Source organism: Telmatherina bonti (assembly GCF_933228915.1).
Source record: "Telmatherina bonti genome assembly, chromosome: 4".
Taxonomy (NCBI): domain Eukaryota; kingdom Metazoa; phylum Chordata; class Actinopteri; order Atheriniformes; family Telmatherinidae; genus Telmatherina; species Telmatherina bonti.
Genome location: NC_136622.1, coordinates 39,321,013 through 39,344,412, shown reverse-complemented (window position 1 = coordinate 39,344,412; position 23,400 = coordinate 39,321,013).

Below are 23,400 nucleotides of genomic sequence, written 5' to 3'. Positions count from 1 at the left end.
TGGGACCAGATTCCTGTCTGGGACCAGTTTCCTGCCTGGGACCAGTTTCCTGTCTGGGACCAGTTTCCTGCCTGGGACCAGTTTCCATTCTGGGACCAGTTTCCTGTCTGGGACCAGTTTCCTGCCTGGGACCAGTTTCCATTCTGGGACCAGTATCCTGCCTGGGACTAGTTTCCATTCTGGGACCAGTTTCCTGCCTGGGACCAGTTTCCTGTCTGGGACCAGTTTCCTGCCTGGGACCAGTTTCCTGCCTGGGACCAGTTTCCTGTCTGGGACCAGTTTCCTGCCTGGGACCAGTTTCCATTCTGGGACCAGTTTCCTGTCTGGGACCAGTTTACTGCCTGGGACCAGTTTCCATTCTGGGACCAGATTCCTGTCTGGGACCAGTTTCCTGCCTGGGACCAGTTTCCTGTCTGGGACCAGTTTCCTGCCTGGGACCAGTTTCCATTCTGGGACCAGATTCCTGTCTGGGACCAGTTTCCTGTCTGGGACCAGATTCCTGTCTGGGACCAGTTTCCTGTCTGGGACCAATTTCCATTCTGGGACCAGTTTCCTGTCTGGGACCAGTTTCCTGCCTGGGACCAGTTTCCATTCTGGGACCAGATTCCTGTCTGGGACCAGTTTCCTGTCTGGGACCAGTTTCCTGCCTGGGACCAGTTTCCATTCTGGGACCAGTTTCCAGTCTGGGACCAGTTTCCTGCCTGGGACCAGTTTCCATTCTGGGACCAGATTCCTGTCTGGGACCAGATTCCTGTCTGGGACCAGTTTCCTGTCTGGGACCAGTTTCCTGCCTGGGACCAGTTTCCTGCCTGGGACCAGTTTCCATTCTGGGACCAGATTCCTGTCTGGGACCAGTTTCCTGCCTGGGACCAGTTTCCTGTCTGGGACCAGTTTCCTGCCTGGGACCAGTTTCCTGTCCTGGACCAGTTTCCTGTCTGGGACCAGTTTCCTGCCTGGGACCAGTCTCCTGCCTGGGACCAGTTTCCTGCCTGGGACTAGTTTCCTGCCTGGGACCAGTTTCCTGTCTGGGACCAGTTTCCTGCCTGGGACCAGTTTCCATTCTGGGACCAGATTCCTGTCTGGGATCAGATTCCTGTCTTGGACCAGTTTCCTGTCTGGGACCAGTTTCCTGCCTGGGACCAGATTCCTGTCTGGGACCAGTTTCCTGCCTGGGACCAGTTTCCTGCCTGGGACCAGTTTCCTGCCTGGGACCAGTTTCCTGCCTGGGACTAGTTTCCTGTCTGGGACCAGTTTCCTGCCTGGGACCAGTTTCCTGTCTGGGACCAGTTTCCTGCCTGGGACCAGTTTCCTGCCTGGGACCAGTTTCCTGCCTGGGACCAGTTTCCATTCTGGGACCAGATTCCTGTCTGGGACCAGATTCCTGTCTGGGACCAGTTTCCTGTCTGGGACCAGTTTCCTGCCTGGGACCAGTTTCCATTCTGGGACCAGATTCCTGTCTTGGACCAGTTTCCATTCTGGGACCAGATTCCTGTCTGGGACCAGATTCCTGTCTGGGACCAGTTTCCTGTCTGGGACCAGTTTCCTGCCTGGGACCAGTTTCCATTCTGGGACCAGTTTCCTGCCTGGGACCAGTTTCCTGCCTGGGACCAGCTTCCTGTCTGGGACCAGTTTCCTGTCTGGGACTAGTTTCCTGCCTGGGACTAGTTTCCAGTCTGGGACCAGTTTCCTGCCTGGGACCAGTTTCCATTCTGGGACCAGATTCCTGTGTGGGACCAGTTTCCTGTCTGGGACCAGATTCCTGTCTGGGACCAGATTCCTGCCTGGGACCAGTTTCCTGTCTGGGACCAGTTTCCTGCCTGGGACTAGTTTCCATTCTGGGACCAGTTTCCTGCCTGGGACCAGTTTCCTGTCTGGGACCAGATTCCTGTCTGGGACCAGATTCCTGTCTGGGACCAGATTTCTGCCTGGGACCAGTTTCCTGTCTGGGACCAGATTCCTGTCTGGGACCAGATTCCTGTCTGGGACCAGTTTCCTGTCTGGGACCAGTTTCCTGCCTGGGACCAGTTTCCTGCCTGGGACCAGTTTCCTGTCTGGGACCAGTTTCCTGCCTGGGACCAGTTTCCTGTCTGGGACCAGTTTCCTGCCTGGGACCAGTTTCCATTCTGGGACCAGATTCCTGTCTGGGACCAGTTTCCTGTCTGGGACCAGTTTCCTGCCTGGGACCAGTTTCCTGCCTGGGACCAGATTCCTGTCTGGGACCAGTTTCCTGTCTGGGACCAGTTTCCTGCCTGGGACCAGTTTCCTGCCTGGGACCAGTTTCCATTCTGGGACCAGATTCCTGTCTGGGACCAGATTCCTGTCTGGGACCAGTTTCCTGTCTGGGACCAGTTTCCTGTCTGGGACCAGTTTCCTGCCTGGGACCAGATTCCTGTCTGGGACCAGTTTCCTGTCTGGGACCAGATTCCTGTCTGGGACCAGATTCCTGTCATGGACCAGTTTCCTGTCTGGGACCAGTTTCCTGCCTGGGACCAGTTTCCTGTCTGGGACCAGATTCCTGTCTGGGACCAGATTCCTGTCTGGGACCAGTTTCCTGCCTGGGACCAGTTTCCTGTCTGGGACCAGTTTCCTGTCTGGGACCAGTTTCCTGCCTGGGACCAGTTTCCATTCTGGGACCAGTTTCCTTTCTGGGACCAGTTTCCTGCCTGGGACCAGTTTCCATTCTGGGACCAGATTCCTGTCTGGGACCAGATTCCTGTCTTGGACCAGTTTCCTGCCTGGGACTAGTTTCCTGCCTGGGACCAGTTTCCATTCTGGGACCAGATTCCTGTCTGGGACCAGTTTCCTGCCTGGGACTAGTTTCCTGTCTGGGACCAGATTCCTGTCTGGGACCAGTTTCCTGTCTGGGACCAATTTCCATTCTGGGACCAGTTTCCTGTCTGGGACCAGTTTCCTGCCTGGGACCAGTTTCCTGTCTGGGACCAGTTTCCTGTCTGGGACCAGTTTCCTGCCTGGGACTAGTTTCCATTCTGGGACCAGTTTCCTGTCTGGGACCAGTTTCCTGCCTGGGACCAGTTTCCTGCCTGGGACCAGTTTCCTGCCTGGGACCAGTTTCCTTCCTGGGACCAGTTTCCTTTCTGGGACCAGTTTCCTGCCTGGGACCAGTTTCCTGCCTGGGACCAGTTTCCTGTCTGGGACCAGTTTCCTGCCTGGGACCAGTTTCCATTCTGGGACCAGATTCCTGTCGGGGACCAGTTTCCTGTCTGGGACCAGTTTCCTGTCTGGGACCAGTTTCCTGTCTGGGACCAGTTTCCATTCTGGGACCAGATTCCTGTCTGGGACCAGTTTCCTGTCTGGGACCAGTTTCCTGCCTGGGACCAGTTTCCTGCCTGGGACCAGTTTCCTGTCTGGGACCAGTTTCCTGCCTGGGACCAGTTTCCATTCTGGGACCAGATTCCTGTCTGGGACCAGATTCCTGTCTGGGACCAGTTTCCTGTCTGGGACCAGTTTCCTGCCTGGGACCAGTTTCCTGCCTGGGACCAGTTTCCATTCTGGGACCAGATTCCTGTCTGGGACCAGTTTCCTGCCTGGGACCAGTTTCCTGCCTGGGACCAGTTTCCATTCTGGGACCAGATTCCTGTCTGGGACCAGTTTCCTGTCTGGGACCAGTTTCCTGCCTGGGACCAGTTTCCTGCCTGGGACCAGTTTCCTGTCTGGGACCAGTTTCCTGCCTGGGACCAGTTTCCATTCTGGGACCAGATTCCTGTCTGGGACCAGATTCCTGTCTGGGACCAGTTTCCTGTCTGGGACCAGTTTCCTGCCTGGGACCAGTTTCCTGCCTGGGACCAGTTTCCATTCTGGGACCAGATTCCTGTCTGGGACCAGTTTCCTGCCTGGGACCAGTTTCCTGCCTGGGACCAGTTTCCTGTCTGGGACCAGATTCCTGTCTGGGACCAGTTTCCTGTCTGGGACCAGATTCCTGTCTGGGACCAGTTTCCTGTCTGGGACCAATTTCCATTCTGGGACCAGTTTCCTGTCTGGGACCAGTTTCCTGCCTGGGACCAGTTTCCATTCTGGGACCAGATTCCTGTCTGAGACCAGTTTCCTGTCTGGGACCAGTTTCCATTCTGGGACCAGTTTCCAGTCTGGGACCAGTTTCCTGCCTGGGACCAGTTTCCATTCTGGGACCAGATTCCTGTCTGGGACCAGATTCCTTTCTGGGACCAGTTTCCTGTCTGGGACCAGTTTCCTGCCTGGGACCAGTTTCCTGCCTGGGACCAGTTTCCATTCTGGGACCAGATTCCTGTCTGGGACCAGTTTCCTGCCTGGGACCAGTTTCCTGTCTGGGACCAGTTTCCTGCCTGGGACCAGTTTCCTGTCCTGGACCAGTTTCCTGTCTGGGACCAGTTTCCTGCCTGGGACCAGTTTCCTGCCTGGGACCAGTTTCCTGCCTGGGACTAGTTTCCTGCCTGGGACCAGTTTCCTGCCTGGGACCAGTTTCCTGTCTGGGACCAGTTTCCTGCCTGGGACCAGTTTCCATTCTGGGACCAGATTCCTGTCTGGGACCAGATTCCTGTCTGGGACCAGTTTCCTGTCTGGGACCAGTTTCCTGCCTGGGACCAGTTTCCTGCCTGGGACCAGTTTCCATTCTGGGACCAGATTCCTGTCTGGGACCAGTTTCCTGCCTGGGACCAGTTTCCTGCCTGGGACCAGTTTCCTGCCTGGGACCAGTTTCCTGTCTGGGACCACATTCCTGTCTGGGACCAGTTTCCTGTCTGGGACCAGTTTCCTGCCTGGGACCAGTTTCCTGCCTGGGACCAGTTTCCATTCTGGGACCAGATTCCTGTCTGGGACCAGTTTCCTGCCTGGGACCAGTTTCCTGTCTGGGACCAGTTTCCTGCCTGGGACCAGTTTCCATTCTGGGACCAGATTCCTGTCTGGGACCAGTTTCCTGTCTGGGACCAGATTCCTGTCTGGGACCAGTTTCCTGTCTGGGACCAGATTCCTGTCTGGGACCAGTTTCCTGTCTGAGACCAGTTTCCATTCTGGGACCAGTTTCCTGTCTGGGACCAGTTTCCTGCCTGGGACCAGTTTCCATTCTGGGACCAGATTCCTGTCTGGGACCAGTTTCCTGTCTGGGACCAGATTCCTGCCTGGGACCAGTTTCCATTCTGGGACCAGTTTCCTGCCTGGGACCAGTTTCCTGCCTGGGACCAGTTTCCATTCTGGGACCAGATTCCTGTCTGGGACCAGATTCCTGTCTGGGACCAGTTTCCTGTCTGGGACCAGTTTCCTGCCTGGGACCAATTTCCTGCCTGGGACCAGTTTCCTGCCTGGGACCAGATTCCTGTCTGGGACCAGTTTCCTGCCTGGGACCAGTTTCCTGTCTGGGACCAGTTTCCTGCCTGGGACCAGTTTCCTGTCCTGGACCAGTTTCCTGTCTGGGACCAGTTTCCTGCCTGGGACCAGTTTCCTGTCTGGGACCAGTTTCCTGCCTGGGACTAGTTTCCTGCCTGGGACCAGTTTCCTGCCTGGGACCAGTTTCCTGTCTGGGACCAGTTTCCTGCCTGCGACCAGTTTCCATTCTGGGACCAGATTCCTGTCTGGGACCAGATTCCTGTCTGGGACCAGTTTCCTGTCTGGGACCAGTTTCCTGCCTGGGACCAGTTTCCTGCCTGGGACCAGTTTCCATTCTGGGACCAGATTCCTGTCTGGGACCAGTTTCCTGCCTGGGACCAGTTTCCTGTCTGGGACCAGTTTCCTGTCTGGGACCAGTTTCCTGCCTGGGACCAGTTTCCTGTCTGGGACCAGTTTCCTGTCTGGGACCAGATTCCTGTCTGGGACCAGTTTCCTGTCTGGGACCAGATTCCTGTCTGGGACCAGTTTCCATTCTGGGACCAGTTTCCTGTCTGGGACCAGTTTCCTGCCTGGGACCAGTTTCCATTCTGGGACCAGATTCCTGTCTGGGACCAGTTTCCTGTCTGGGACCAGTTTCCTGCCTGGGACCAGTTTCCTGTCTGGGACCAGTTTCCTGTCTAGGACCAGTTTCCTGCCTGGGACCAGTTTCCATTCTGGGACCAGTTTCCTGTCTGGGACCAGTTTCCTGCCTGGGACCAGTTTCCATTCTGGGACCAGATTCCTGTCTGGGACCAGTTTCCTGTCTGGGACCAGTTTCCTACCTGGGACCAGTTTCCTGCCTGGGACTAGTTTCCATTCTGGGACCAGTTTCCTTTCTGGGACCAGTTTCCTGTCTGGGACCAGTTTCCATTCTGGGACCAGTTTCCTGTCTGGGACCAGTTTCCTGTCTGGGACTAGTTTCCTGCCTGGGACCAGTTTCCATTCTGGGACCAGTTTCCTGCCTGGGACCAGTTTCCTGTCTGGGACCAGTTTCCTGCCTGGGACCAGTTTCCTGCCTGGGACCAGTTTCCTGTCTGGGACCAGTTTCCTGCCTGGGACCAGTTTCCTGCCTGGGACCAGTTTCCTGTCTGGGACCAGTTTCCTGCCTGGGACCAGTTTCCATTCTGGGACCATATTCCTGTCTGGGACCAGATTCCTGTCTGGGACCAGTTTCCTGCCTGGGACCAGTTTCCTGTCTGGGACCAGTTTCCTGCCTGGGACCAGTTTCCATTCTGGGACCAGATTCCTGTCTGGGACCAGATTCCTGTCTGGGACCAGTTTCCTGCCTGGGACCAGTTTCCATTCTGGGACCAGAATCCTGTCTGGGACCAGTTTCCATTCTGGGACCAGATTCCTGTCTTGGACCAGATTCCTGTCTGGGACCAGATTCCTGTCTGGGACCAGTTTCCTGTCTGGGACCAGTTTCCTGCCTGGGACCAGTTTCCTGTCTGGGACCAGTTTCCTGTCTGGGACCAGTTTCCATTCTGGGACCAGATTCCTGTCTGGGACCAGATTCCTGTCTGGGACCACATTCCTGTCTGGGACCAGTTTCCTGTCTGGGACCAGTTTCCTGCCTGGGACCAGTTTCCTGTCTGGGACCAGTTTCCTGTCTGGGACCAGATTCCTGCCTGGGACCAGTTTCCTGTCTGGGACCAGTTTCCTGCCTGGGACCAGATTCCTGTCTTGGACCAGTTTCCTGTCTGGGACCAGTTTCCTGTCTGGGACCAGTTTCCTGCCTGGGACCAGTTTCCTGTCTGGGACCAGTTTCCTGCCTGGGACCAGTTTCCTGTCTGGGACCAGTTTCCTGCCTGGGACCAGTTTCCTGTCTGGGACCAGTTTCCTGTCTGGGACCAGTTTCCTGCCTGGGACCAGTTTCCTGTCTGGGACCAGTTTCCTGCCTGGGACTAGTTTCCTGCCTGGGACCAGTTTCCTGCCTGGGACCAGTTTCCTGTCTGGGACCAGTTTCCTGCCTGGGACCAGTTTCCATTCTGGGACCAGATTCCTGTCTGGGACCAGATTCCTGTCTGGGACCAGTTTCCTGCCTGGGACCAGTTTCCTGCCTGGGACCAGTTTCCATTCTGGGACCAGATTCCTGTCTGGGACCAGTTTCCTGCCTGGGACCAGTTTCCTGTCTGGGACCAGTTTCCTGCCTGGGACCAGTTTCCATTCTGGGACCAGATTCCTGTCTGGGACCAGATTCCTGTCTGGGACCAGATTCCTGTCTGGGCCCAGTTTCCTGTCTGGGACCAGATTCCGCTCTGGGACCAGTTTCCTGTCTGGGACCAGTTTCCTGCCTGGGACCAGTTTCCATTCTGGGACCAGATTCCTGTCTGGGACCAGTTTCCTATCTGGGACCAGTTTCCTGCCTGGGACCAGTTTCCTGTCTGGGACCAGTTTCCTGTCTAGGACCAGTTTCCTGCCTGGGACCAGTTTCCATTCTGGGACCAGTTTCCTGTCTGGGACCAGTTTCCTGCCAGGGACCAGTTTCCATTCTGGGACCAGATTCCTGTCTGGGACCAGTTTCCTGCCTGGGACTAGTTTCCTGTCTGGGACCAGATTCCTGCCTGGGACCAGTTTCCTGCCTGGGACTAGTTTCCATTCTGGGACCAGTTTCCTGTCTGGGACCAGTTTCCTGCCTGGGACCAGTTTCCTGTCTGGGACCAGTTTCCTGCCTGGGACCAGTTTCCTGTCTGGGACCAGTTTCCTGTCTGGGACTAGTTTCCTGCCTGGGACTAGTTTCCATTCTGGGACCAGTTTCCTGCCTGGGACCAGTTTCCTGTCTGGGACCAGTTTCCTGCCTGGGACCAGTTTCCTGTCTGGGACCAGTTTCCTGCCTGGGACCAGATTCCTGTCTTGGACCAGTTTCCTGTCTGGGACCAGTTTCCTGCCTGGGACCAGTTTCCTGTCTGGGACCAGTTTCCTGCCTGGGACCAGTTTCCTGTCTGGGACCAGTTTCCTGCCTGGGACCAGTTTCCATTCTGGGACCAGATTCCTGTCTGGGACCAGATTCCTGTCTGGGACCAGTTTCCTGCCTGGGACCAGTTTCCATTCTGGGACCAGATTCCTGTCTGGGACCAGTTTCCATTCTGGGACCAGATTCCTGTCTTGGACCAGTTTCCTGTCTGGGACCAGATTCCTGTCTGGGACCAGTTTCCTGTCTGGGACCAGTTTCCTGCCTGAGACCAGTTTCCTGTCTGGGACCAGTTTCCTGTCTGGGACCAGTTTCCATTCTGGGACCAGTTTCCATTCTGGGACCAGATTCCTGTCTGGGACCAGTTTCCTGCCTGGGACCAGTTTCCATTCTGGGACCAGTTTCCTGTCTGGGACCAGTTTCCATTCTGGGACCAGATTCCTGTCTTGGACCAGTTTCCTGTCTGGGACCAGATTCCTGTCTGGGACCAGTTTCCTGTCTGGGACCAGTTTCCTGCCTGGGACCAGTTTCCTGTCTGGGACCAGTTTCCTGCCTGTGACCAGTTTCCATTCTGGGACCAGATTCCTGTCTGGGACCAGTTTCCTGCCTGGGACCAGTTTCCTGCCTGGGACTAGTTTCCTGCCTGGGACCAGATTCCTGTCTGGGACCAGTTTCCTGTCTGGGACCAGTTTCCTGTCTGGGAACAGTTTCCTGCCTAGGACCAGATTCCTGCTTGGGACCAGATTCCTGTCTGGGACCAGATTCCTGTCTGGGACCAGTTTCCTGCCTGGGACCAGTTTCCATTCTGGGACCAGATTCCTGTCTGGGACCAGTTTCCATTCTGGGACCAGATTCCTGTCTTGGACCAGTTTCCTGTCTGGGACCAGATTCCTGTCTGGGACCAGATTCCTGTCTGGGACCAGTTTCCTGTCTGGGACCAGTTTCCTGCCTGGGACCAGTTTCCTGTCTGGGACCAGTTTCCTGTCTGGGACCAGTTTCCATTCTGGGACCAGTTTCCATTCTGGGACCAGATTCCTGTCTGGGACCAGTTTCCTGCCTGGGACCAGTTTCCTGTCTGGGACCAGTTTCCATTCTGGGACCAGATTCCTGTCTTGGACCAGTTTCCTGTCTGGGACCAGATTCCTGTCTGGGACCAGATTCCTGTCTGGGACCACATTCCTGTCTGGGACCAGTTTCCTGCCTGGGACCAGTTTCCTGCCTGGGACCAGTTTCCTGTCTGGGACCAGTTTCCTGTCTGGGACCAGATTCCTGCCTGGGACCAGTTTCCTGTCTGGGACCAGTTTCCTGCCTGGGACCAGATTCCTGTCTTGGACCAGTTTCCTGTCTGGGACCAGTTTCCTGCCTGGGACCAGTTTCCTGTCTGGGACCAGTTTCCTGCCTGGGACCAGTTTCCTGTCTGGGACCAGTTTCCTGCCTGGGACCAGTTTCCTGTCTGGGACCAGTTTCCTGTCTGGGACCAGTTTCCTGCCTGGGACCAGTTTCCTGTCTGGGACCAGTTTCCTGCCTGGGACTAGTTTCCTGCCTGGGACCAGTTTCCTGCCTGGGACCAGTTTCCTGCCTGGGACCAGTTTCCATTCTGGGACCAGATTCCTGTCTGGGACCAGATTCCTGTCTGGGACCAGTTTCCTGTCTGGGACCAGTTTCCTGCCTGGGACCAGTTTCCTGCCTGGGACCAGTTTCCATTCTGGGACCAGATTCCATTCTGGGACCAGTTTCCTGCCTGGGACCAGTTTCCTGTCTGGGACCAGTTTCCTGCCTGGGACCAGTTTCCATTCTGGGACCAGATTCCTGTCTGGGACCAGTTTCCTGTCTGGGACCAGATTCCTGTCTGGGCCCAGTTTCCTGTCTGGGACAAGATTCCTGTCTGGGACCAGTTTCCTGTCTGGGACCGGTTTCCTGTCTGGGACCAGATTCCATTCTGGGACCAGTTTCCTGTCTGGGACCAGTTTCCTGCCTGGGACCAGTTTCCATTCTGGGACCAGATTCCTGTCTGGGACCAGTTTCCTGCCTGGGACCAGTTTCCATTCTGGGACCAGTTTCCTGTCTGGGACCAGTTTCCTGCCTGGGACCAGTTTCCTGCCTGGGACCAGTTTCCATTCTGGGACCAGATTCCTGTCTGGGACCAGTTTCCTGCCTGGGACCAGTTTCCTGTCTGGGACCAGTTTCCTGCCTGGGACCAGTTTCCTGTCCTGGACCAGTTTCCTGCCTGGGACCAGTTTCCTGCCTGGGACCAGTTTCCTGTCTGGGACCAGTTTCCTGCCTGGGACCAGTTTCCTGTCTGGGACCAGTTTCCTGCCTGGGACCAGTTTCCTGTCTGGGACCAGTTTCCTGCCTGGGACCAGTTTCCTGTCTGGGACCAGATTCCTGTCTGGGACCAGTTTCCTGTCTGGGACCAGATTCCTGTCTGGGACCAGTTTCCTGTCTGGGACCAGTTTCCATTCTGGGACCAGATTCCTGTCTTGGACCAGTTTCCTGTCTGGGACCAGATTCCTGTCTGGGACCAGATTCCTGCCTGGGACCACATTCCTGTCTGGGACCAGTTTCCTGCCTGGGACCAGTTTCCTGCCTGGGACCAGTTTCCTGTCTGGGACCAGATTCCTGCCTGGGACCAGTTTCCTGTCTGGGACCAGTTTCCTGCCTGGGACCAGATTCCTGTCTTGGACCAGTTTCCTGTCTGGGACCAGTTTCCTGCCTGGGACCAGTTTCCTGTCTGGGACCAGTTTCCTGCCTGGGACCAGTTTCCTGTCTGGGACCAGTTTCCTGCCTGGGACCAGTTTCCTGTCTGGGACCAGTTTCCTGTCTGGGACCAGTTTCCTGCCTGGGACCAGTTTCCTGCCTGGGACCAGTTTCCTGCCTGGGACTAGTTTCCTGCCTGGGACCAGTTTCCTGCCTGGGACCAGTTTCCTGCCTGGGACCAGTTTCCATTCTGGGACCAGATTCCTGTCTGGGACCAGATTCCTGTCTGGGACCAGTTTCCTGTCTGGGACCAGTTTCCTTCCTGGGACCAGTTTCCTGCCTGGGACCAGTTTCCATTCTGGGACCAGATTCCTGTCTGGGACCAGTTTCCTGCCTGGGACCAGTTTCCATTCTGGGACCAGATTCCTGTCTGGGACCAGTTTCCTGTCTGGGACCAGATTCCTGTCTGGGCCCAGTTTCCTGTCTGGGACCAGATTCCTGTCTGGGACCAGTTTCCTGTCTGGGACCAGTTTCCTGTCTGGGACCAGATTCCATTCTGGGACCTGTTTCCTGTCTGGGACCAGTTTCCTGCCTGGGACCAGTTTCCATTCTGGGACCAGATTCCTGTCTGGGACCAGTTTCCTGTCTGGGACCAGTTTCCTGCCTGGGACCAGTTTCCATTCTGGGACCAGTTTCCTGTCTGGGACCAGTTTCCATTCTGGGACCAGTTTCCTGTCTGGGACCAGTTTCCTGCCTGGGACCAGTTTCCATTCTGGGACCAGTTTCCTGTCTGGGACCAGTTTCCTGCCTGGGACCAGTTTCCTGCCTGGGACCAGTTTCCATTCTGGGACCAGATTCCTGTCTGGGACCAGTTTCCTGCCTGGGACCAGTTTCCTGTCTGGGACCAGTTTCCTGCCTGGGACCAGTTTCCTGTCCTGGACCAGTTTCCTGTCTGGGACCAGTTTCCTGCCTGGGACCAGTTTCCTGTCTGGGACCAGTTTCCTGCCTGGGACCAGTTTCCTGTCTGGGACCAGTTTCCTGCCTGGGACCAGTTTCCTGTCTGGGACCAGATTCCTGTCTGGGACCAGTTTCCTGTCTGGGACCAGATTCCTGTCTGGGACCAGTTTCCATTCTGGGACCAGTTTCCTGTCTGGGACCAGTTTCCATTCTGGGACCAGTTTCCATTCTGGGACCAGATTCCTGTCTGGGACCAGTTCACTATCTGGGACCAGTTTCCTGCCTGGGACCAGTTTCCTGTCTGGGACCAGTTTCCTGTCTAGGACCAGTTTCCTGCCTGGGACCAGTTTCCTGTCTGGGACCAGTTTCCTGTCTGGGACCAGTTTCCTGCCTGGGACCAGTTTCCATTCTGGGACCAGATTCCTGTCTGGGACCAGTTTCCTGCCTGGGACCAGTTTCCTGTCTGGGACCAGATTCCTGCCTGGGACCAGTTTCCTGCCTGGGACAAGTTTCCATTCTGGGACCAGATTCCTGTCTGGGACCAGTTTCCTGCCTGGGACTAGTTTCCATTCTGGGACCAGTTTCCTGTCTGGGACCAGTTTCCTGCCTGGGACTAGTTTCCATTCTGGGACCAGTTTCCTGTCTGGGACCAGTTTCCTGTCTGGGACCAGTTTCCTGCCTGGGACCAGTTTCCTGTCTGGGACCAGTTTCCTGCCTGGGACCAGTTTCCTGTCTGGGACCAGTTTCCTGTCTGGGACTAGTTTCCTGCCTGGGACTAGTTTCCATTCTGGGACCAGTTTCCTGCCTGGGACCAGTTTCCTGTCTGGGACCAGTTTCCTGCCTGGGACCAGTTTCCTGCCTGGGACCAGTTTCCTGTCTGGGACCAGTTTCCTGCCTGGGACCAGTTTCCATTCTGGGACCAGATTCCTGTCTGGGACCAGATTCCTGTCTGGGACCAGTTTCCTGTCTGGGACCAGTTTCCTGTCTGGGACCAGTTTCCTGCCTGGGACCAGTTTCCTGTCTGGGACCAGTTTCCTGCCTGGGACTAGTTTCCTGCCTGGGACCAGTTTCCTGCCTGGGACCAGTTTCCTGTCTGGGACCAGATTCCTGTCTGGGACCAGATTCCTGTCTGGGACCAGTTTCCTGTCTGGGCCCAGTTTCCTTCCTGAGACCAGTTTCCTGTCTGGGACCAGTTTCCTGTCTGGGACCAGTTTCCATTCTGGGACCAGTTTCCATTCTGGGACCAGATTCCTGTCTTGGACCAGTTTCCATTCTGGGACCAGATTCCTGTCTGGGACCAGATTCCTGTCTGGGACCAGTTTCCTGTCTGGGACCAGTTTCCTGTCTGGGACCAGATTCCTGCCTGGGACCAGATTCCTGCCTGGGACCAGTTTCCTGTCTGGGACCAGTTTCCTGCCTGGGACCAGATTCCTGTCTTGGACCAGTTTCCTGTCTGGGACCAGTTTCCTGTCTGGGACCAGTTTCCTGCCTGGGACCAGTTTCCTGTCTGGGACCAGTTTCCTGCCTGGGACCAGTTTCCTGTCTGGGACCAGTTTCCTGCCTGGGACCAGTTTCCTGCCTGGGACCAGTTTCCTGTCTGGGACCAGTTTCCTGCCTGGGACCAGTTTCCTGCCTGGGACCAGTTTCCTGTCTGGGACTAGTTTCCTGCCTGGGACCAGTTTCCTGCCTGGGACCAGTTTCCTGTCTGGGACCAGTTTCCTGCCTGGGACCAGTTTCCATTCTGGGACCAGATTCCTGCCTGGGACCAGATTCTTGTCGGGGACCAGTTTCCTGTCTGGGACCAGTTTCCTGCCTGGGACCAGTTTCCTGCCTGGGACCAGTTTCCATTCTGGGACCAGATTCCTGTCTGGGACCAGTTTCCGGCCTGGGACCAGTTTCCTGCCTGGGACCAGTTTCCTGCCTGGGACCAGTTTCCATTCTGGGACCAGATTCCTGTCTGGGACCAGTTTCCTGTCTGGGACCAGATTCCTGTCTTGGACCAGTTTCCTGTCTGGGACCAGTTTCCTGTCTGGGACCTGTTTCCATTCTGGGACCAGTTTCCTGTCTGGGACCAGTTTCCTGCCTGGGACCAGATTCCATTCTGGGACCAGATTCCTGTCTGGGACCAGTTTCCTGTCTGGGACCAGTTTCCTGCCTGGGACCAGTTTCCATTCTGGGACCAGTTTCCTGCCTGGGACCAGATTCCTGTCTGGGACCAGTTTCCTGTCTGGGACCAGTTTCCTGCCTGGGACCAGTTTCCTGTCTGGGACCAGTTTCCTGCCTGGGACCAGTTTCCTGTCTGGGACCAGTTTCCTGTCTGGGACCAGTTTCCTGCCTGGGACCAGTTTCCTGTCCTGGACCAGTTTCCTGTCTGGGACCAGTTTCCTGCCTGGGACCAGTTTCCTGTCTGGGACCAGTTTCCTGTCTGGGACCAGTTTCCTGCCTGGGACCAGTTTCCATTCTGGGACCAGTTTCCTGTCTGGGACCAGTTTCCTGTCTGGGACCAGTTTCCTGTCTGGGACCAGTTTCCTGCCTGGGACCAGTTTCCATTCTGGGACCAGTTTCCTGTCTGGGACCAGTTTCCTGCCTGGGACCAGTTTCCTGCCTGGGACCAGTTTCCTGTCTGGGACCAGTTTCCTGCCTGGGACCAGTTTCCTGTCTGGGACCAGTTTCCTGCCTGGGACCAGTTTCCTGCCTGGGACCAGTTTCCTGTCTGGGACCAGTTTCCTGCCTGGGACCAGTTTCCTGTCTGGGACCAGTTTCCTGCCTGGGACCAGTTTCCTGTCCTGGACCACTTTCCTGTCTGGGACCAGTTTCCTGCCTGGGACCAGTTTCCTGTCTGGGACCAGTTTCCTGCCTGGGACCAGTTTCCATTCTGGGACCAGTTTCCATTCTGGGACCAGTTTCCTGTCTGGGACCAGTTTCCTGCCTGGGACCAGTTTCCATTCTGGGACCAGATTCCTGTCTGGGACCAGTTCACTATCTGGGACCAGTTTCCTGCCTGGGACCAGTTTCCTGTCTGGGACCAGTTTCCTGTCTAGGACCAGTTTCCTGCCTGGGACCAGTTTCCATTCTGGGACCAGTTTCCTGTCTGGGACCAGTTTCCTGCCTGGGACCAGTTTCCATTCTGGGACCAGATTCCTGTCTGGGACCAGTTTCCTGCCTGGGACTAGTTTCCTGTCTGGGACCAGATTCCTGCCTGGGACCAGTTTCCTGCCTGGGACAAGTTTCCATTCTGGGACCAGATTCCTGTCTGGGACCAGTTTCCTGCCTGGGACTAGTTTCCTGTCTGGGACCAGTTTCCTGTCTGGGACCAGTTTCCTGCCTGGGACCAGTTTCCTGTCTGGGACCAGTTTCCTGCCTGGGACCACTTTCCTGTCTGGGACCAGTTTCCTGCCTGGGACTAGTTTCCTGTCTGGGACCAGTTTTCTGCCTGGGACCAGTTTCCATTCTGGGACCAGATTCCTGTCTGGGACCAGATTCCTGTCTGGGACCAGTTTCCTGCCTGGGACCAGTTTCCTGTCTGGGACCAGTTTCCTGTCTGGGACCAGTTTCCTGCCTGGGACTAGTTTCCTGCCTGGGACCAGTTTCCTGCCTGGGACCAGTTTCCTGTCTGGGACCAGTTTCCTGTCTGGGACCAGATTCCTGTCTGGGACCAGATTCCTGTCTGGGACCAGTTTCCTGTCTGGGACCAGTTTCCTGCCTGAGACCAGTTTCCTGTCTGGGACCAGTTTCCTGTCTGGGACCAGTTTCCATTCTGGGACCAGTTTCCATTCTGGGACCAGATTCCTGTCTTGGACCAGTTTCCTGTCTGGGACCAGATTCCTGTCTGGGACCAGATTCCTGTCTGGGACCAGTTTCCTGTCTGGGACCAGTTTCCTGTCTGGGACCAGTTTCCTGTCTGGGACCAGATTCCTGCCTGGGACCAGATTCCTGCCTGGGACCAGTTTCCTGTCTGGGACCAGTTTCCTGCCTGGGACCAGATTCCTGTCTTGGACCAGTTTCCTGTCTGGGACCAGTTTCCTGTCTGGGACCAGTTTCCTGCCTGGGACCAGTTTCCTGTCTGGGACCAGTTTCCTGCCTGGGACCAGTTTCCTGTCTGGGACCAGTTTCCTGCCTGGGACCAGTTTCCTGTCTGGGACCAGTTTCCTGTCTGGGACCAGTTTCCTGCCTGGGACCAGTTTCCTGTCTGGGACCAGTTTCCTGCCTGGGACTAGTTTCCTGCCTGGGACCAGTTTCCTGCCTGGGACCAGTTTCCTGTCTGGGACCAGTTTCCTGCCTGGGACCAGTTTCCATTCTGGGACCAGATTCCTGCCTGGGACCAGATTCCTGTCTGGGACCAGTTTCCTGTCTGGGACCAGTTTCCTGCCTGGGACCAGTTTCCTGCCTGGGACCAGTTTCCATTCTGGGACCAGATTCCTGTCTGGGACCAGTTTCCTGCCTGGGACCAGTTTCCTGCCTGGGACCAGTTTCCATTCTGGGACCAGATTCCTGTCTGGGACCAGTTTCCTGTCTGGGACCAGATTCCTGTCTGGGCCCAGTTTCCTGTCTGGGACCAGATTCCTGTCTGGGACCAGTTTCCTGTCTGGGACCTGTTTCCATTCTGGGACCAGTTTCCTGTCTGGGACCAGTTTCCTGCCTGGGACCAGATTCCATTCTGGGACCAGATTCCTGTCTGGGACCAGTTTCCTGTCTGGGACCAGTTTCCTGCCTGGGACCAGTTTCCTGTCTGGGACCAGTTTCCTGTCTGGGACCAATTTCCTGCCTGGGACCAGTTTCCTGTCTGGGACCAGATTCCTGTCTGGGACCAGTTTCCTGTCTGAGACCAGTTTCCATTCTGGGACCAGTTTCCTGTCTGGGACCAGTTTCCTGCCTGGGACCAGTTTCCATTCTGGGACCAGATTCCTGTCTGGGACCAGATTCCTGTCTGGGACCAGATTCCTGCCTGGGACCAGTTTCCATTCTGGGACCAGTTTCCTGCCTGGGACCAGTTTCCTGCCTGGGACCAGTTTCCATTCTGGGACCAGATTCCTGTCTTGGACCAGATTCCTGTCTGGGACCAGATTCCTGTCTGGGACCAGTTTCCTGTCTGGGACCAGTTTCCTGCCTGGGACCAATTTCCTGCCTGGGACCAGTTTCCTGCCTGGGACCAGATTCCTGTCTGGGACCAGTTTCCTGCCTGGGACCAGTTTCCTGTCTGGGACCAGTTTCCTGCCTGGGACCAGTTTCCTGTCCTGGACCAGTTTCCTGTCTGGGACCAGTTTCCTGCCTGGGACCAGTTTCCTGTCTGGGACCAGTTTCCTGCCTGGGACCAGTTTCCTGCCTGGGACCAGTTTCCTGCCTGGGACCAGTTTCCTGCCTGGGACTAGTTTCCTGCCTGGGACCAGTTTCCTGCCTGGGACCAGTTTCCTGTCTGGGACCAGTTTCCTGCCTGGGACCAGTTTCCATTCTGGGACCAGATTCCTGCCTGGGACCAGATTCCTGTCTGGGACCAGTTTCCTGTCTGGGACCAGTTTCCTGCCTGGGACCAGTTTCCTGCCTGGGACCAGTTTCCATTCTGGGACCAGATTCCTGTCTGGGACCAGTTTCCTGCCTGGGACCAGTTTCCTGCCTGGGACCAGTTTCCATTCTGGGACCAGATTCCTGTCTGGGACCAGTTTCCTGTCTGGGACCAGATTCCTGTCTGGGCCCAGTTTCCTGTCTGGGACCAGATTCCTGTCTGGGACCAGTTTCCTGTCTGGGACCTGTTTCCATTCTGGGACCAGTTTCCTGTCTGGGACCAGTTTCCTGCCTGGGACCAGATTCCATTCTGGGACCAGATTCCTGTCTGGGACCAGTTTCCTGTCTGGGACCAGTTTCCTGCCTGGGACCAGTTTCCTGTCTGGGACCAGTTTCCTGTCTGGGACCAATTTCCTGCCTGGGACCAGTTTCCTGTCTGGGACCAGATTCCTGTCTGGGACCAGTTTCCTGTCTGGGACCAGATTCCTGTCTGGGACCAGATTCCTGCCTGGGACCAGTTTCCATTCTGGGACCAGTTTCCTGCCTGGGACCAGTTTCCTGCCTGGGACCAGTTTCCATTCTGGGACCAGATTCCTGTCTTGGACCAGATTCCTGTCTGGGACCAGATTCCTGTCTGGGACCAGTTTCCTGTCTGGGACCAGTTTCCTGCCTGGGACCAATTTCCTGCCTGGGACCAGTTTCCTGCCTGGGACCAGATTCCTGTCTGGGACCAGTTTCCTGCCTGGGACCAGTTTCCTGTCTGGGACCAGTTTCCTGCCTGGGACCAGTTTCCTGTCCTGGACCAGTTTCCTGTCTGGGACCAGTTTCCTGCCTGGGACCAGTTTCCTGTCTGGGACCAGTTTCCTGCCTGGGACCAGTTTCCTGCCTGGGACCAGTTTCCTGCCTGGGACCAGTTTCCTGTCTGGGACCAGTTTCCTGCCTGGGACCAGTTTCCATTCTGGGACCAGATTCCTGTCTGGGACCACATTCCTGTCTGGGACCAGTTTCCTGCCTGGGACCAGTTTCCTGCCTAGGACCAGTTTCCATTCTGGGACCAGATTCCTGTCTGGGACCAGTTTCCTGCCTGGGACCAGTTTCCTGTCTGGGACCAGTTTCCTGTCTGGGACCAGTTTCCTGCCTGGGACCAGTTTCCATTCTGGGACCAGATTCCTGTCTGGGACCAGTTTCCTGCCTGGGACCAGTTTCCTGTCTGGGACCAGTTTCCTGCCTGGGACCAGTTTCCATTCTGGGACCAGATTCCTGTCTGGGACCAGTTTCCTGTCTGGGACCAGTTTCCTGCCTGGGACCAGTTTCCATTCTGGGACCAGTTTCCTGTCTGGGACCAGTTTCCATTCTGGGACCAGTTTCCTGTCTGGGACCAGTTTCCTGCCTGGGACCAGTTTCCATTCTGGGACCAGTTTCCTGCCTGGGACCAGTTTCCTGCCTGGGACCAGTTTCCATTCTGGGACCAGATTCCTGTCTGGGACCAGTTTCCTGCCTGGGACCAGTTTCCTGTCTGGGACCAGTTTCCTGCCTGGGACCAGTTTCCTGTCCTGGACCAGTTTCCTGTCTGGGACCAGTTTCCTGCCTGGGACCAGTTTCCTGTCTGGGACCAGTTTCCTGCCTGGGACCAGTTTCCATTCTGGGACCAGTTTCCATTCTGGGACCAGTTTCCTGTCTGGGACCAGTTTCCTGCCTGGGACCAGTTTCCATTCTGGGACCAGATTCCTGTCTGGGACCAGTTCACTATCTGGGACCAGTTTCCTGCCTGGGACCAGTTTCCTGTCTGGGACCAGTTTCCTGTCTAGGACCAGTTTCCTGCCTGGGACCAGTTTCCATTCTGGGACCAGTTTCCTGTCTGGGACCAGTTTTCTGCCTGGGACCAGTTTCCATTCTGGGACCAGATTCCTGTCTGGGACCAGTTTCCTGCCTGGGACTAGTTTCCTGTCTGGGACCAGATTCCTGCCTGGGACCAGTTTCCTGCCTGGGACAAGTTTCCATTCTGGGACCAGATTCCTGTCTGGGACCAGTTTCCTGCCTGGGACTAGTTTCCTGTCTGGGACCAGTTTCCTGTCTGGGACCAGTTTCCTGCCTGGGACCAGTTTCCTGTCTGGGACCAGTTTCCTGCCTGGGACCAGTTTCCTGTCTGGGACCAGTTTCCTGTCTGGGACCAGTTTCCTGTCTGGGACCAGTTTCCATTCTGGGACCAGATTCCTGTCTGGGACCAGATTCCTGTCTGGGACCAGTTTCCTGCCTGGGACCAGTTTCCTGCCTGGGACCAGTTTCCTGTCTGGGACCAGTTTCCTGCCTGGGACCAGTTTCCTGTCTGGGACCAGTTTCCTGCCTGGGACTAGTTTCCTGCCTGGGACCAGTTTCCTGCCTGGGACCAGTTTCCTGTCTGGGACCAGATTCCTGTCTGGGACCAGATTCCTGTCTGGGACCAGTTTCCTGTCTGGGACCAGTTTCCTGCCTGAGACCAGTTTCCTGTCTGGGACCAGTTTCCTGTCTGGGACCAGTTTCCATTCTGGGACCAGATTCCTGTCTTGGACCAGTTTCCTGTCTGGGACCAGATTCCTGTCTGGGACCAGATTCCTGTCTGGGACCAGTTTCCTGTCTGGGACCAGTTTCCTGTCTGGGACCAGATTCCTGCCTGGGACCAGATTCCTGCCTGGGACCAGTTTCCTGTCTGGGACCAGTTTCCTGCCTGGGACCAGATTCCTGTCTTGGACCAGTTTCCTGTCTGGGACCAGTTTCCTGTCTGGGACCAGTTTCCTGCCTGGGACCAGTTTCCTGTCTGGGACCAGTTTCCTGCCTGGGACCAGTTTCCTGTCTGGGACCAGTTTCCTGCCTGGGACCAGTTTCCTGTCTGGGACCAGTTTCCTGTCTGGGACCAGTTTCCTGCCTGGGACCAGTTTCCTGTCTGGGACCAGTTTCCTGCCTGGGACTAGTTTCCTGCCTGGGACCAGTTTCCTGCCTGGGACCAGTTTCCTGTCTGGGACCAGTTTCCTGCCTGGGACCAGTTTCCATTCTGGGACCAGATTCCTGCCTGGGACCAGATTCCTGTCTGGGACCAGTTTCCTGTCTGGGACCAGTTTCCTGCCTGGGACCAGTTTCCTGCCTGGGACCAGTTTCCATTCTGGGACCAGATTCCTGTCTGGGACCAGTTTCCTGCCTGGGACCAGTTTCCTGCCTGGGACCAGTTTCCTGCCTGGGACCAGTTTCCATTCTGGGACCAGATTCCTGTCTGGGACCAGTTTCCTGTCTGGGACCAGATTCCTGTCTGGGCCCAGTTTCCTGTCTGGGACCAGATTCCTGTCTGGGACCAGTTTCCTGTCTGGGACCTGTTTCCATTCTGGGACCAGTTTCCTGTCTGGGACCAGTTTCCTGCCTGGGACCAGATTCCATTCTGGGACCAGATTCCTGTCTGGGACCAGTTTCCTGTCTGGGACCAGTTTCCTGCCTGGGACCAGTTTCCTGTCTGGGACCAGTTTCCTGTCTGGGACCAATTTCCTGCCTGGGACCAGTTTCCTGTCTGGGACCAGATTCCTGTCTGGGACCAGTTTCCTGTCCGGGACCAGATTCCTGTCTGGGACCAGTTTCCTGTCTGAGACCAGTTTCCATTCTGGGACCAGTTTCCTGTCTGGGACCAGTTTCCTGCCTGGGACCAGTTTCCATTCTGGGACCAGATTCCTGTCTGGGACCAGATTCCTGTCTGGGACCAGATTCCTGCCTGGGACCAGTTTCCATTCTGGGACCAGATTCCTGTCTGGGACCAGATTCCTGTCTGGGACCAGATTCCCTTCTGGGACCAGTTTCCTGTCTGGGACCAGTTTCCTGCCTGGGACCAATTTCCTGCCTGGGACCAGTTTCCTGCCTGGGACCAGATTCCTGTCTGGGACCAGTTTCCTGCCTGGGACCAGTTTCCTGTCTGGGACCAGTTTCCTGCCTGGGACCAGTTTCCTGTCCTGGACCAGTTTCCTGTCTGGGACCAGTTTCCTGCCTGGGACCAGTTTCCTGTCTGGGACCAGTTTCCTGCCTGGGACCAGTTTCCTGCCTGGGACCAGTTTCCTGTCTGGGACCAGTTTCCTGCCTGGGACCAGTTTCCATTCTGGGACCAGATTCCTGTCTGGGACCACATTCCTGTCTGGGACCAGTTTCCTGCCTGGGACCAGTTTCCTGCCTGGGACCAGTTTCCATTCTGGGACCAGATTCCTGTCTGGGACCAGTTTCCTGCCTGGGACCAGTTTCCTGTCTGGGACCAGTTTCCTGTCTGGGACCAGTTTCCTGCCTGGGACCAGTTTCCATTCTGGGACCAGATTCCTGTCTGGGACCAGTTTCCTTCCTGGGACCAGTTTCCTGTCTGGGACCAGTTTCCTGCCTGGGACCAGTTTCCTGTCTGGGACCAGTTTCCTGCCTGGGACCAGTTTCCTGTCTGGGACCAGTTTCCTGTCTGGGACCAGTTTCCTGCCTGGGACCAGTTTCCTGTCTGGGACCAGTTTCCTGCCTGGGACTAGTTTCCTGCCTGGGACCAGTTTCCTGCCTGGGACCAGATTCCTGTCTTGGACCAGTTTCCTGTCTGGGACCAGATTCCTGTCTGGGACCAGATTCCTGTCTGGGACCAGTTTCCTGTCTGGGACCAGTTTCCTGCCTGAGACCAGTTTCCTGTCTGGGACCAGTTTCCTGTCTGGGACCAGTTTCCATTCTGGGACCAGTTTCCATTCTGGGACCAGATTCCTGTCTGGGACCAGTTTCCTGCCTGGGACCAGTTTCCATTCTGGGACCAGTTTCCTGTCTGGGACCAGTTTCCATTCTGGGACCAGATTCCTGTCTTGGACCAGTTTCCTGTCTGGGACCAGATTCCTGTCTGGGACCAGATTCCTGTCTGGGACCAGTTTCCTGTCTGGGACCAGTTTCCTGTCTGGGACCAGATTCCTGCCTGGGACCAGTTTCCTGTCTGGGACCAGTTTCCTGCCTGGGACCAGATTCCTGTCTTGGACCAGTTTCCTGTCTGGGACCAGTTTCCTGTCTGGGACCAGTTTCCTGCCTGGGACCAGTTTCCTTTCTGGGACCAGTTTCCTGCCTGGGACCAGTTTCCTGTCTGGGACCAGTTTCCTGCCTGGGACCAGTTTCCTGTCTGGGACCAGTTTCCTGTCTGGGACCAGTTTCCTGCCTGGGACCAGTTTCCTGTCTGGGACCAGTTTCCTGCCTGGGACTAGTTTCCTGCCTGGGACCAGTTTCCTGCCTGGGACCAGTTTCCTGTCTGGGACCAGTTTCCTGCCTGGGACCAGTTTCCATTCTGGGACCAGATTCCTGCCTGGGACCAGATTCCTGTCTGGGACCAGTTTCCTGTCTGGGACCAGTTTCCTGCCTGGGACCAGTTTCCTGCCTGGGACCAGTTTCCATTCTGGGACCAGATTCCTGTCTGGGACCAGTTTCCTGCCTGGGACCAGTTTCCTGCCTGGGACCAGTTTCCTGCCTGGGACCAGTTTCCATTCTGGGACCAGATTCCTGTCTGGGACCAGTTTCCTGTCTGGGACCAGATTCCTGTCTGGGCCCAGTTTCCTGTCTGGGACCAGATTCCTGTCTGGGACCAGTTTCCTGTCTGGGACCAGATTCCTGTCTGGGCCCAGTTTCCTGTCTGGGACCAGATTCCTGTCTGGGACCAGTTTCCTGTCTGGGACCAGTTTCCATTCTGGGACCAGTTTCCTGTCTGGGACCAGTTTCCTGCCTGGGACCAGATTCCATTCTGGGACCAGATTCCTGTCTGGGACCAGTTTCCTGTCTGGGACCAGTTTCCATTCTGGGACCAGATTCCTGTCTGGGACCAGATTCCTGTCTGGGACCAGTTTCCTGTCTGGGACCAGTTTCCTGCCTGGGACCAATTTCCTGCCTGGGACCAGTTTCCTGCCTGGGACCAGATTCCTGTCTGGGACCAGTTTCCTGCCTGGGACCAGTTTCCTGTCTGGGACCAGTTTCCTGCC